We start from the raw sequence: 10,836 nt of genomic DNA, 5'->3' as shown, positions 1-10,836 counted from the left end.
TTTGATTTAGCTCACATTTTTTCTAAGTGTTATGTGGATGATGATTTAGGTATACTTGGGAACGGACCATCAATGTGACATGAACGCTGGCCTGGAGGGGGAGTTGGGCGTAGGGCAAATGTACTCGGGCATGGAAGAGATTAATCGCACTTAATGTGGAAGTGCCCTTAGTCTTTCTCCTGCTAGAAACAGTTCTCATTCCAGCCAGAGAAATTGTGACCAGTTAGAAGTGAGAAGCCTGCTTTTGTCAGTTTTCACTTTTAATGGCATGTGTGCTGTATGAGGCGTGACAAATGGAAGGAGCTTAGCGAGCTGTCACTTGCCAGTTGATACTGTACAATAGTGACTTAAATTGTAGTCAAGCTTTGTGGTGTCCTAAAAACTCCAGAAAGCTGGAGTCCCTATTTTTATTTGATTTATTTCAGAAATACAGGAATTGAAACACACACAAGGGCCAATTTGGAGTGCCTTTAATATTTAAAACACAATATCATGACCCAGTGTGTTGCAAAACACCATGGCAACAACTGACACCAGCTTCATCATCAGCCACAGATGCTGCCAAAAGCACACAAAAAAACCTCGATTTTACAGCACTTCCCTGTAAATGAAGCTTTATTCCGACTGCCCTGCTTCCAGTTTAACCATGTTGTCTGCACCTCCCCACTCTCCTCACACACTCCGTTCCCACCAGCCCTCTACACACACTCCCTGCCAGCAGCCGTCATTCCACCGTGTATGTTCAGCTGGCCTGTCAAGTTCCCATCCAGCCCAGTGCCCACCCATCTGTTGAGCCATGCCAAAGCATGCAAATCTGAAAACCAGAGAGGGAAATGTTTGATGAAATGAACTGACTTATTTGGATGCAAACAGCAGCTTTCCAGGGGCCTCTGGGGTCCCAGACCCCAGGCCATGCTGCAGAAGGGCAGGCAAAAAGGAAAGCTGAGAGACGATAGCCTCGTTTAAGCAAACCATGTACTTCCTTTTACATATTTTTTTATCATTACACTCAATTTGTAGGAAACAAAAGAGTTTATATTTCAGCGATTCAGAGGCTTTGGAAATACATTTTATTTCTCTTAAAATGAAGGCCGACAGAAATCATCAGTTACAGACATTTTAATGAAACCCCTCATTGCTGTGGGGCAACGGCGCTGTAAATGCTTTTCAGTGGCCTCGGGGTGTAAGGGTAAGCAGTCACCTGGCCGGGGGCATAAATCTGACCGACAGGTCTCCGCAAGCCTCGGGCTATTACAGCTAAGTGAGCTTTAGCCTGGGTGAGTTCACCCTGCTTAGACTCGGTGCAGTTAAGCTAACAGTCACCTCCATTATCCTATTAGGCAGCAGCACTTTTCTTTTTAAACCAGCTGTAGTGAGCCGGTGTACAAATTTAGAAAGACTTTAATTTAAAGATAGACATCTGATGGATCAATCAAACACAAGTTTTTGTTCCCCTTCAGGATACAATAGAAATATAATTGCAGGATATTAGATATTGTCAATCAAAGCTTGACACTTATACCCAATATGTGTTTAATAATATAATCCCAGCACAATTACAATAAAAGAAAAACATGAAAGATATTAAAGTGGTTCCACAGATGGATGAGATAAATTACTGTATAGGAGCTTATTGCTCATTCCTGCAGCATTAAGATGTAGGTCCTGGTCAGGCGCGCAAAAAAAAAAAAGAACAAAAAAACCCCCCCAAAAAAATCTGCTGTGTGTGTATGCGCGCACGCGTGTGTGCGTGTGAGAGGATGCTGAGGGGCGTAGCGGTGTTGTGCCCCTCATGGTCAGCGCTCAGGAATTAACATGCATGCCTCTCATTGCCTGGGAGCGAGTAACAGCAGCCTGTACGCAAGGAAACTGTTCCCAGCCATCCTCCTTCGCGGACAAAAGAGAAAAGAAAAAAAAGAAGAAAGAACGCATGGATGTGCTTGTTGCAGGAGCGCAAAACCAAACCTCCTCCTTCCTCCTCCCGGTGGTTTCATATTCAAGCAGGCAGCGGTGCGAGGTTGCCAGTTAGGATCTTGTTTTCCACCCCCCCCCCCCTCCCCTTAATTTGGACCCTTCAAACTGTGGCTCGGCTCCTCTGCTCGCCTCTTCGCTCTCCGTGGAGCTGCCGCTGCTGCCGCCTCACCGCGCGCACACACCGGGACTTCACTTCGCTTTAGGTGAGAGTCGCAACACAAACGCTGTTTTATTTAAGTCCATACAATGCACTAGTTTCACCTGATGGTCTAATCATGACTCTTAATCTCAGTGCTTTGAAGTGAGCAGCGCGCGTGCAGCCTTAAAGTCTTAAAGTGGCGCTGACCAGGTGTTGCACTGTAACTTTCTGCTGCAAAAATAAGACTTTGATGCCTTAATTTGTTATCTTGTGATTTTTATTTTTTTTTGCCTTTGTTTAAGTCAGCCTTGTGTATTTATGTTCATGGTTATTAGTGTTTATACTTCAGAATTCATGCCAGTGCTGTTTATTTCTCAATATGAGCATGCTTGTGTGTATCTCTCCATTTTTTTGTACTGTAGTAGAGTCATGTTGAGAAAAAGCAACTTCTCTTTGAAGACTGCTTTGGATTTCTTGGCTTTAGATTCTTTGGAAGGGTGTGTGTGGGGGGGGAGTTGGTGTGTGTGTGTGTGTGTGTGTGTGTGTGTGTGTGTGTGTGTGTGCGTGCGTGCCGGGGGGGGGGGGGGGGGGGTGCTGGCTAACTCATGCAGTGCTTATCTGTCTGACTTCCAAAAAAATAAAAAAAAACTACACCATCCACTGTATGCAGCACTGGACCGGAGCTCGAGCAACTGTTGAATACACAGCAGACGTGCAGGAGGGAGATATCTCCGCGCTGCACACAGTCTGGTGTCCTGGAAGCAGCCTCATTAAGTAAAACAACAATTTCCTCTTGACAGAAATGCCTTTCATTTTGTTGTAAACATGAATCACTCTGGTTTCCTTGTCTGCAATATCTCAGTGTTGGTAAACTCCTGCTTTTATGGGCTATGAGTTTTGTAATGATTCCCCTCTGTTGTGTATTTTATATGAGCTGTCACCTCATTTAGTAATAAAGGAGTCCGCTGCATGCTGGTTAATTTTCCACTGAAACCTCCCCTCGCCATTATAAATAATAAGCATTAGCTGAGCCTGTTCCCCATCATGCCTTCAATCAGATTGGATGGCGTGACCTTGGGGGACCGCGCTGCAGTATTTAGAAGGGGAGGGTGGCAGAAATGGAGATGGGGTGCTTTGGTGGCATCCATTATCAAGGAACCCAATTACAACTGGAAAATGTAGTGGCCATAAGCTATTGCCATTTGTTACACTGTATAAGATAGGGGAGTTATTTTAAGAGGAATGTGTGTTATCCTAAGAGGAATGTGTTATCCTGATAATGTGTTCTTCAGTGCACGCTGTCTCATTGGTACGTACATTTTAATTTAAAAGAGTGTGATTCCTCTGAACCCCAAAAGTCCTTTGTGGGACTCCTCTTTAACAATGGTGCACGGCAGAAGCAATGAGTCACTGTGAATCATGGCAACTCTCACCAGCTGCCAGCCAGATGAAGCTATGCTGCAAGGAATAGTCTGATGAAACCGCACTCGCACTTTGTGCTGCTGCCTTCACTTCAAAGCTCCAACAGACAGAAAATGTACGGCGTTCCACGAGGGCGCCCGAAAGCTCATTCGAAGTTTGCGTGAATTTCTCCATAACGATCCAACTTCCACTTTTAAGATCCTTCCTGCGAGGTATTTCCTCTAGTCTTTAGCTTGCTATGGCATGAAGGGCTTGAGTTAAGTCAGCGCGGGCTTTACTGTGATCAGTTATTCAGCTCCGGCATTCAGACTCTTCTCTCCAGACAGGAGGAATTCCCGTGGCTCACCGCAGACCCAATCAGACCCTTTAAGTATGCGGCTTTACAACAAGGTCTGGGACCAAGACTGCAGCAGCGCAAGGAAAAATGGTTCCAGTCCCCCGGGGACGGTGATCTGCAAGCGTCCACAGCATACAAGTATATTTCACTAATAGTTAGTGTCTTTTGTTCGGCCTCTCGGCTCTGTCACACACTGTCTTTTTCCTTCGAAGTACTCCCCTTGGACTTCTCACTGGCTTTTTGATTTGCCCTCTGTTTCCACTTAACAGTCCTGGCTGTTTTCCAAGAAACACCTCAGCACCAATCCCCTCCCCGCGTCTCCCATTTCCCTCCCCTTAAGCATGAGCAGACTTCTTATACTTGGGGCACATGTGGGAGAATGCATGGCCTTTCCTGTACGCAGGGCGCCGACGGAACGGCATCTCACGCTCCCCACTCGGGAGGTTATCACGGATGATTACAAAATGACAATTTAAACACAGCTGCCTCGGTGACAAAGCAAGCCATCCTGTGATTGCCGTCGTAATCTTTTCCCCGGCGCAATCAGCTGACGTCGAGGCTACACATCAGTCCCGCAATTAGGCTTGTCAAATTACGGAGCGGCTCTTATCTGCGGCTGCTTGTTTGATAATGCTTATTGGCAGATGCCTTTTGGAGGAGCGAGGGGGCATTGGGGGGGGGGGGGGGTGAGGGGGGAATCCACACAGCTGATGCATTATGTAAAACCGTCCTGTACTGTGCGGCAGATGTTGTTTCCCGGCTGCATAACTATACATCTCCATATCCCAACATCCTCTGTCCGGAGGTTCTTTCTTGATTTGGATGGACACGTGCGCCGTCCTTGACTTTCGTCATTAACCTGAGCAATTCGCCGGCAAATTGTCCCCTCGATGTCCCGATCAGTTAGCCTGAGAGTCTCTCCTTCAGTGTCATCATCAATGTAAAGCATCCTCTCCACCTTTTATTCTCCCTACCGCCATGTTGACAGGCCTGCAGCATCTACGACCTTGTCAGGAAAGATGCCTTCCTTTCTCAATAGAGACTCACCTATACCATATGCACAGTGCAGGATACATCCATGAGGCGTAGCTCATTATTAGTGCAGCTTTTCTGCAGTTGCTTGCTTGTCTTCAGCAGGGATTCATTTGTCAGCTGAAAGGGCAAAAATTATTTTGTCAGTGGGCTTGACGTGCATTGTTTTTGGTGGGTTTATTTGAAGGAAAGGCTAATTGTTATGCCTTGGAGGTCCATTGTTAATTAGGAGTTATCTCGGGCTGCTCTCACATGGTCACCGCTCTAATTGGCAGTCAAAGCTGTCTACCACCTGGCCTAGCTTTTAACTCACCAGGTGCTTGCAGCAAAGCCGGCGGCCGTGGCATTATGTGGCTACGGCCTCCTAAAAGAAGACAGACAGCGGAGACTGAAGAGAGACAGAGAGGTCGGAAAGAGAGAAGGAAAACATGGTGGAAGTGTGCCCATGCGGCAACATGCCGGACAATGCTAAAATGGTGGAGCTTCAAAAACAGCAGAAAATGGTTATTTCATGCTACGTTGCTAAACAAGCCTTGAAAGAAAAAGAACACAAAAAGGTTGAGAGAAATTACTTTAATCTTCGGATACACACGTCGTCACAAATCGCACCTCTTTGTTTCAGATTTCCAAGGTGGCAGCACATCAACACACCACACAGCCTGGGCAGGTTTGTTTATCTGGATTGTATGGGTAAAAAAAAATGATGTCTATTTTACAGTTTGTGCAGGAAGTTAAAATCAGAATCTGCATGAAGTCTTTTTACAACACTGAGCTGGAAAAGTGTGGTGAAAAGGCAGCGATTTAATCAAGAGATAGCGCAGCTGCTTCTCACGACAAATTGGAAACTCACACCAGGAAGTCGCGCAGTGAGCTGAAGAGTGTGAGATTCCCGCACAAGTGATTGAGAGTCGTGTTGTGTCCCCGCTGTGAGAGAAAATTCACCCATGACCCTCATAAATCTTGCGTAACTGGTCCAGGACCAGGGGAATCATAATGTGTTGTCCTTTAAAAAGGACAGAAAGGTGTGACCTGTGCACCACACAAACCGAACCTCTGATATAAATGTGCCTTCCATCGCTGTGCTCCAGATGAACAAAAGACTTTTGTCTTTTTTCGCACTGCAAAGTCAATGGCTTTGTTTTGTCTTGCCGCACCGGTGTCTAAAGTTCACGCTAATTCCCAAATGTGTCGTCTCATTGTTCTTTGATCACAATGGGAAGACGTAGAAAACAATGTGGTATGTCTTGAAGGATAGAGCGGAGAGGAGTGCTATAAACATACTCAGTGAGTGTGTTGTGTCAGCAGCCTTGGGCAGAGTGTGTTAACGTTGTACAGCGGAACAGAGGAAGATGTGGATGTGTGTGATTTGTTCTCCTTATTTTTCCAGGAATGGTTGTGTTTGGGCCCAGAGCTTTAGCAGCATGTGTCCTATGATGTCAGTATTCTGCATACACTGTATATTCACAGTACAGCACGAGAGAAAATAAAGAATTTCCAACAACAATAAGCAATAACTAAGTGGCAAATAAAAAAAGTAAAACTAAAAAAAAGAGACAGGCAATGATGAATTAAATAAAAAAAATAGCAAAACTCTGCCTTCTGCAGACTAATCATAATAAACTGGCCTATCACTGCCATAATTACTGACAGTAAAATCATTACTGCCCATAATGCTCCACTGCAGCCATCATTAATATGAGTTCATTAATTAAACATACTATGAAAAACAGCAGCAGTGCTCGGTGAGAAGGACTTCTCCTTGACTGGATCCACACAGTTGCAGAGCGGAGCTTCATTTGGCTCTGGAGGTCATTTCAGGAATAATGAGCGGGAGAAATGTAAATACTCATCTTTGCTTAACTGCCAGAGCAGTTAGGAAACCTGAGAGAAGCCAAATTTGATAATGAGCAGCTTATTTTAATACAAACCGGACTAGTGGAGTGGAAACGAGACCTTGAAGCTATGCCAAGAAAATATGTATATTATCAGAGCGAGGTGTTGATGAATATATTTTAACTTTGCAGTTTTGGGAGAAAATGGAAGACAAATTTTAGACATTTAAACCTGCTTATTTCTTTGGCGTGAATTGAGAAAATAAAGATCAACTTCATATCTGTGAGCTCAGTGTAGAATGGGAGCTACGATAACGTTAGCGTACTTTGTTATAAAGACTAACTAACTCTGTACTTAAAGCCAGAGGTTTTGGCAGCAGTAGACTACGTTTGTGTTTATTGATATTTCCTACTTTTGCTGTTGTTTACAGACAAAGTTCATATTGTTTGCTGGGCTTTGGAGGTAAAGAAAAACATTTCATCTTCATAATTATTTCGTAACTATTTCCCATTCAGTCTGCAGCAGCAGGAGAATGTCCTACTTAAAATACCTACTTGAAAGAGATGTGATCCAGAGTGTTTTATTTTGAAAATTTACCGAATGTTCTATGCTTTCCTGTCGGACTTCCTGCCTGACCGATCTGCTCTGTACAGCTTGACTAAGTTTTGGACGCTGCTGACACGCATTGCCGCTGCAGGTCTGTTGGAATCACAAGCATTATGGAGAATGGCAGCCATCAGCTCTCATGGCAGCGTCGGAGCCAGAACATGACGCAGCCAGTGGAACTATAGCCTTTATACGATTTTGCAAGTTTGTTAGAAACCAGCAGCTACAAAGCACCATTAGTGTTTGCAGCAGAAACCTGCAAAGACGTCTACAGCCAACAAAAAGTTTGGCGTGGAACTCCTTTAAAAAGTAAATGAAGATAAGGTGCAGTCAAACTCTGCAGGTAAAGCTAGCAGATCATCAGTGTACCACAGTTCTGCACAGACATTAGAGTGAAGCACGGGGCAGACGGTAAATCTAATGATCAATAATCAATGTCCGGATGAAGTGACTTTGATGTTGACATGTGGCGCAAATAACAACCCTCATCTGAAAGATGAAAGTAAAGACATGTTTGTCCAAGGCAACGGTTTTAGAAGTTGGAAAGCATTTGTTGAGCATAAGTTTACAGTGCAAGTCTCTCTCTCTCTGTGTGTGTGTGTGTGTGTGTGTGTGTGTGTGTGTGTGTGTGTGTGTGTGTGTGTGTGTGTGTGTGTGTGTGTGTGTGTGTGTACGTAAGTAGGTGAGTGGGGGGGGTATTAATAGTTGAATAATAGTCGAATAGTTACGAGTAATTGTCGATTAGTATTTTTGCGTGAAATTCTAAAAGATACACCTCCTTATGAAGCCTAAATACTCCTTCACTTTGGGGCAGTGATTGAGAGTTTATCATCGCTTCAAACTGCTCATAACAGCCCTATAACTGTGTAACTTTTATTTTTCTGAACCCTGTTCCTTTGCAAAGAGGAGTTGGTTATTATTTCTTGACAAAGAAAGTCCTTGAAACACATCAGACTGGGCGCAGGTCTTCATCAGAGCGCTACACACATGCTAGCTGGCTTCTGTAATGGTTATGAATAATTACTGTCTTCAATTCCATTCAGTAATGACTATTGGACGTACATCTGGCTGGCTTCTGCGTGGCTATACCATGGATATCAGAAGAGTACAGGCTCTTTCTAATTTTCCAGCTCTTACTGCCTTGAAGGGCTGAAATGAAAACCTATTAAATCAAACTTGATTTTTCCATTTCCATTTGGATATGCTGAAGTAACGAGCAAAAGGTAAAAATTGAGAAGCGCCTCATTTCTGACAATGTATTCAAAAACGGGGTTGGAAAACTACACAGTTATGTAATAGTGTGCACCCTCCACTTTTTACTTTGCTACCACCCGTGACCTGTTTGGATAAGTTTCTACCATCGAGTAAGTGAATAGGAATCATTTTCTCTTTTTTTCTCTTTAGGCTTGAAGGAGTTTCTCTATGCACTCCTCCTCTTTGAAATCAATCCTCAGTACGAATGTAAAGGTCCGGGATGGAGACCATTCTTCTGTCTTGGCTGTGAGCTTTGGTTTGTTGTCAGGTTAAAAGATGAAATTTTTCTTTTATATGAGCAGCGTTTTTTTGTTTCAGGGGGCAGCAGATTTGTCCCCAAAAAATACATATATATCTTGGTATTTGGAGCCATTCATCGTCCCCTCTTCCCTGACCAGAGTCGGCGTGCAGCCTCGTGGCGTGATGCAGCTCTCAAAGAAGAACATGGTGTCATTTATTTTTAAAGATTGGTTACTGTTGACTGGTGTTTGCTTCCCTCCAGTTATTCAGCAATGTATGTTGAGTCTATTCTATGAGTACCTCTTTGTGTAATAATTTATTCGCCCTCTCATTTATTCAGTTACTTTTCCATGACTTTCCCAGGGGTCATTATGGAGCATTATAATGTCCAGTGAAGACACACTGAACCAGGCACAGTCACTCAGCATCTCTTTGCAGCACTGCAGAACTATTTATAGTGATTGGTGTCTCTGACGTGTGCATTTCTTAATTTTTTCGTAGAGTAGTGAACACTGTTTCTTCAGGGAAGAGAGTTCATTGTATGTATAGCAAAACCTGGATTTGAATGAGTCCAGTTGTCACAGTTTTAGTTGGGACTTAATTAACAAGCCAAATGTGTCTCTGCAAACTATAGCAAATGGAAATTTGAAATGGCAACTGTTGATTTCACTGCTATAATGACGACTGTTGCCTGTAAGTACACCCATCTGTAATTAATCTTAATTTTGCAAGAAGGTAAAACAACAAAGGAATTGTCTTGTCTGGAAAAGATCTCAGTAACCTACCAGTTTTACACTTGGGATTTTACACCTTTTTTTTGTTTTAACAAATGAGGTGTAATGTGTTGAATACTGAAATTTACAGGTGCTGGTTGGAGGTTTTTGTTACCTTTGGAAAGAACCAGTCGAGATGTGCCCATCTTTTCCCAGCCTTTATTCAAGCATAGCTAGCCAGCTGATGTCCTTAATGGATACGTATGGGATTAATATTGATTTTTCATCCAACTCTCTGCCAGAAGGCAAATAAGTGTATTTTCAAGACGGCCAGAATGTTGCTATGAGCACATCATATGTCTTTAGGTTCATCACATTTCAAGTGGAATCGAGACCACCAAGAAGCAGAGCTGTGAAGGTAACGGAGGTGGCTAAGGTTCAGAGCTGTCAGCTGTATTAAAGCTTTTGTTAGCGTCATATTATTATGTTCCCTTTCTACCACCAATTCGATTTACAGTGGACCATGACATTTTTATCTGTCTTGAGCAATGCGTCGGTTTCCATGCTGCTAAACTAACCTGGTTCAAATCTCATCTGACTGATAGACGCTTTTCCTTAACATTAAGGTAATAGACGAGCTGACCCTTGAAGAAAAACCCCATGAATTTCACATGTGCAAAACCTCATTTGATCACATGTGATTGTGCACGTGAAACATGTATTTTGTCCAATGGAAACGTGGTTTTGGAAAATGTTCACATTGTAATGTGCAAAGCCCATGGACATGTGAAAACCCTCCACATATTTTCCAAATATTATCACATGTTGCAACATGTGGTAAATATGTGTCATACATGTAATCACATGTGTCCCATGTGGAAAACATGCAAAACCTCTGTGTTTTTGTTAGAGGAGTGTCTTCTCTGATCTGTGGGGTACCTCAAGGTTCCAGTTTGGGTCCCATTCTATTTTCATCATATACACTGTGTCTTTGGGCCTACTTTTAAAACATACAATATTGTGTATCAGTTTAATACCAATAATACTCAACTACTGAAACCTGACACTGCCTCTTCTTTGCTAAGTCACTTGGCTGATGTTGAATGAATGTTCTGAGTTTCAGTGAAAGTAAAACAGACTTTGGTGCTCAATCCATCTCGCCCACCAGTACTTGTTTCATTTGATTATACTTCATCTTGTCTCAGTTCTGTTGCACCATCCTATAAACCTTCTTTGAAGACCATGGATGCTATTTTTGATTCCTCTTTTAAATTAGACCTTCAGAT

At 43.3% G+C, this 10,836-nt stretch overlaps 1 protein-coding gene across 1 annotated transcript in view; it reads left to right on the top strand.

Moving 5' to 3' along the window:
- Positions 1-1,812: 1,812 nt before the first annotated feature.
- Positions 1,813-10,836, top strand: part of LOC138214678 (CMP-N-acetylneuraminate-beta-galactosamide-alpha-2,3-sialyltransferase 1-like) — a 76,022-nt gene continuing 66,998 nt past the window's right edge. The window contains exon 1 of the mRNA XM_069176447.1: positions 1,813-2,177. The gene's annotated coding sequence lies outside the window, so the exon portion shown is untranslated. The remainder of the gene's footprint in view (positions 2,178-10,836) is intronic.

Source organism: Embiotoca jacksoni, unplaced genomic scaffold (assembly GCF_022577435.1).
Source record: "Embiotoca jacksoni isolate LCO1_2020_lvr unplaced genomic scaffold, fEmbJac1.0.p SCAF_7, whole genome shotgun sequence".
Lineage (NCBI taxonomy): Eukaryota > Metazoa > Chordata > Actinopteri > Embiotocidae > Embiotoca > Embiotoca jacksoni.
This window is presented reverse-complemented; position numbering and strand designations above follow the sequence as displayed.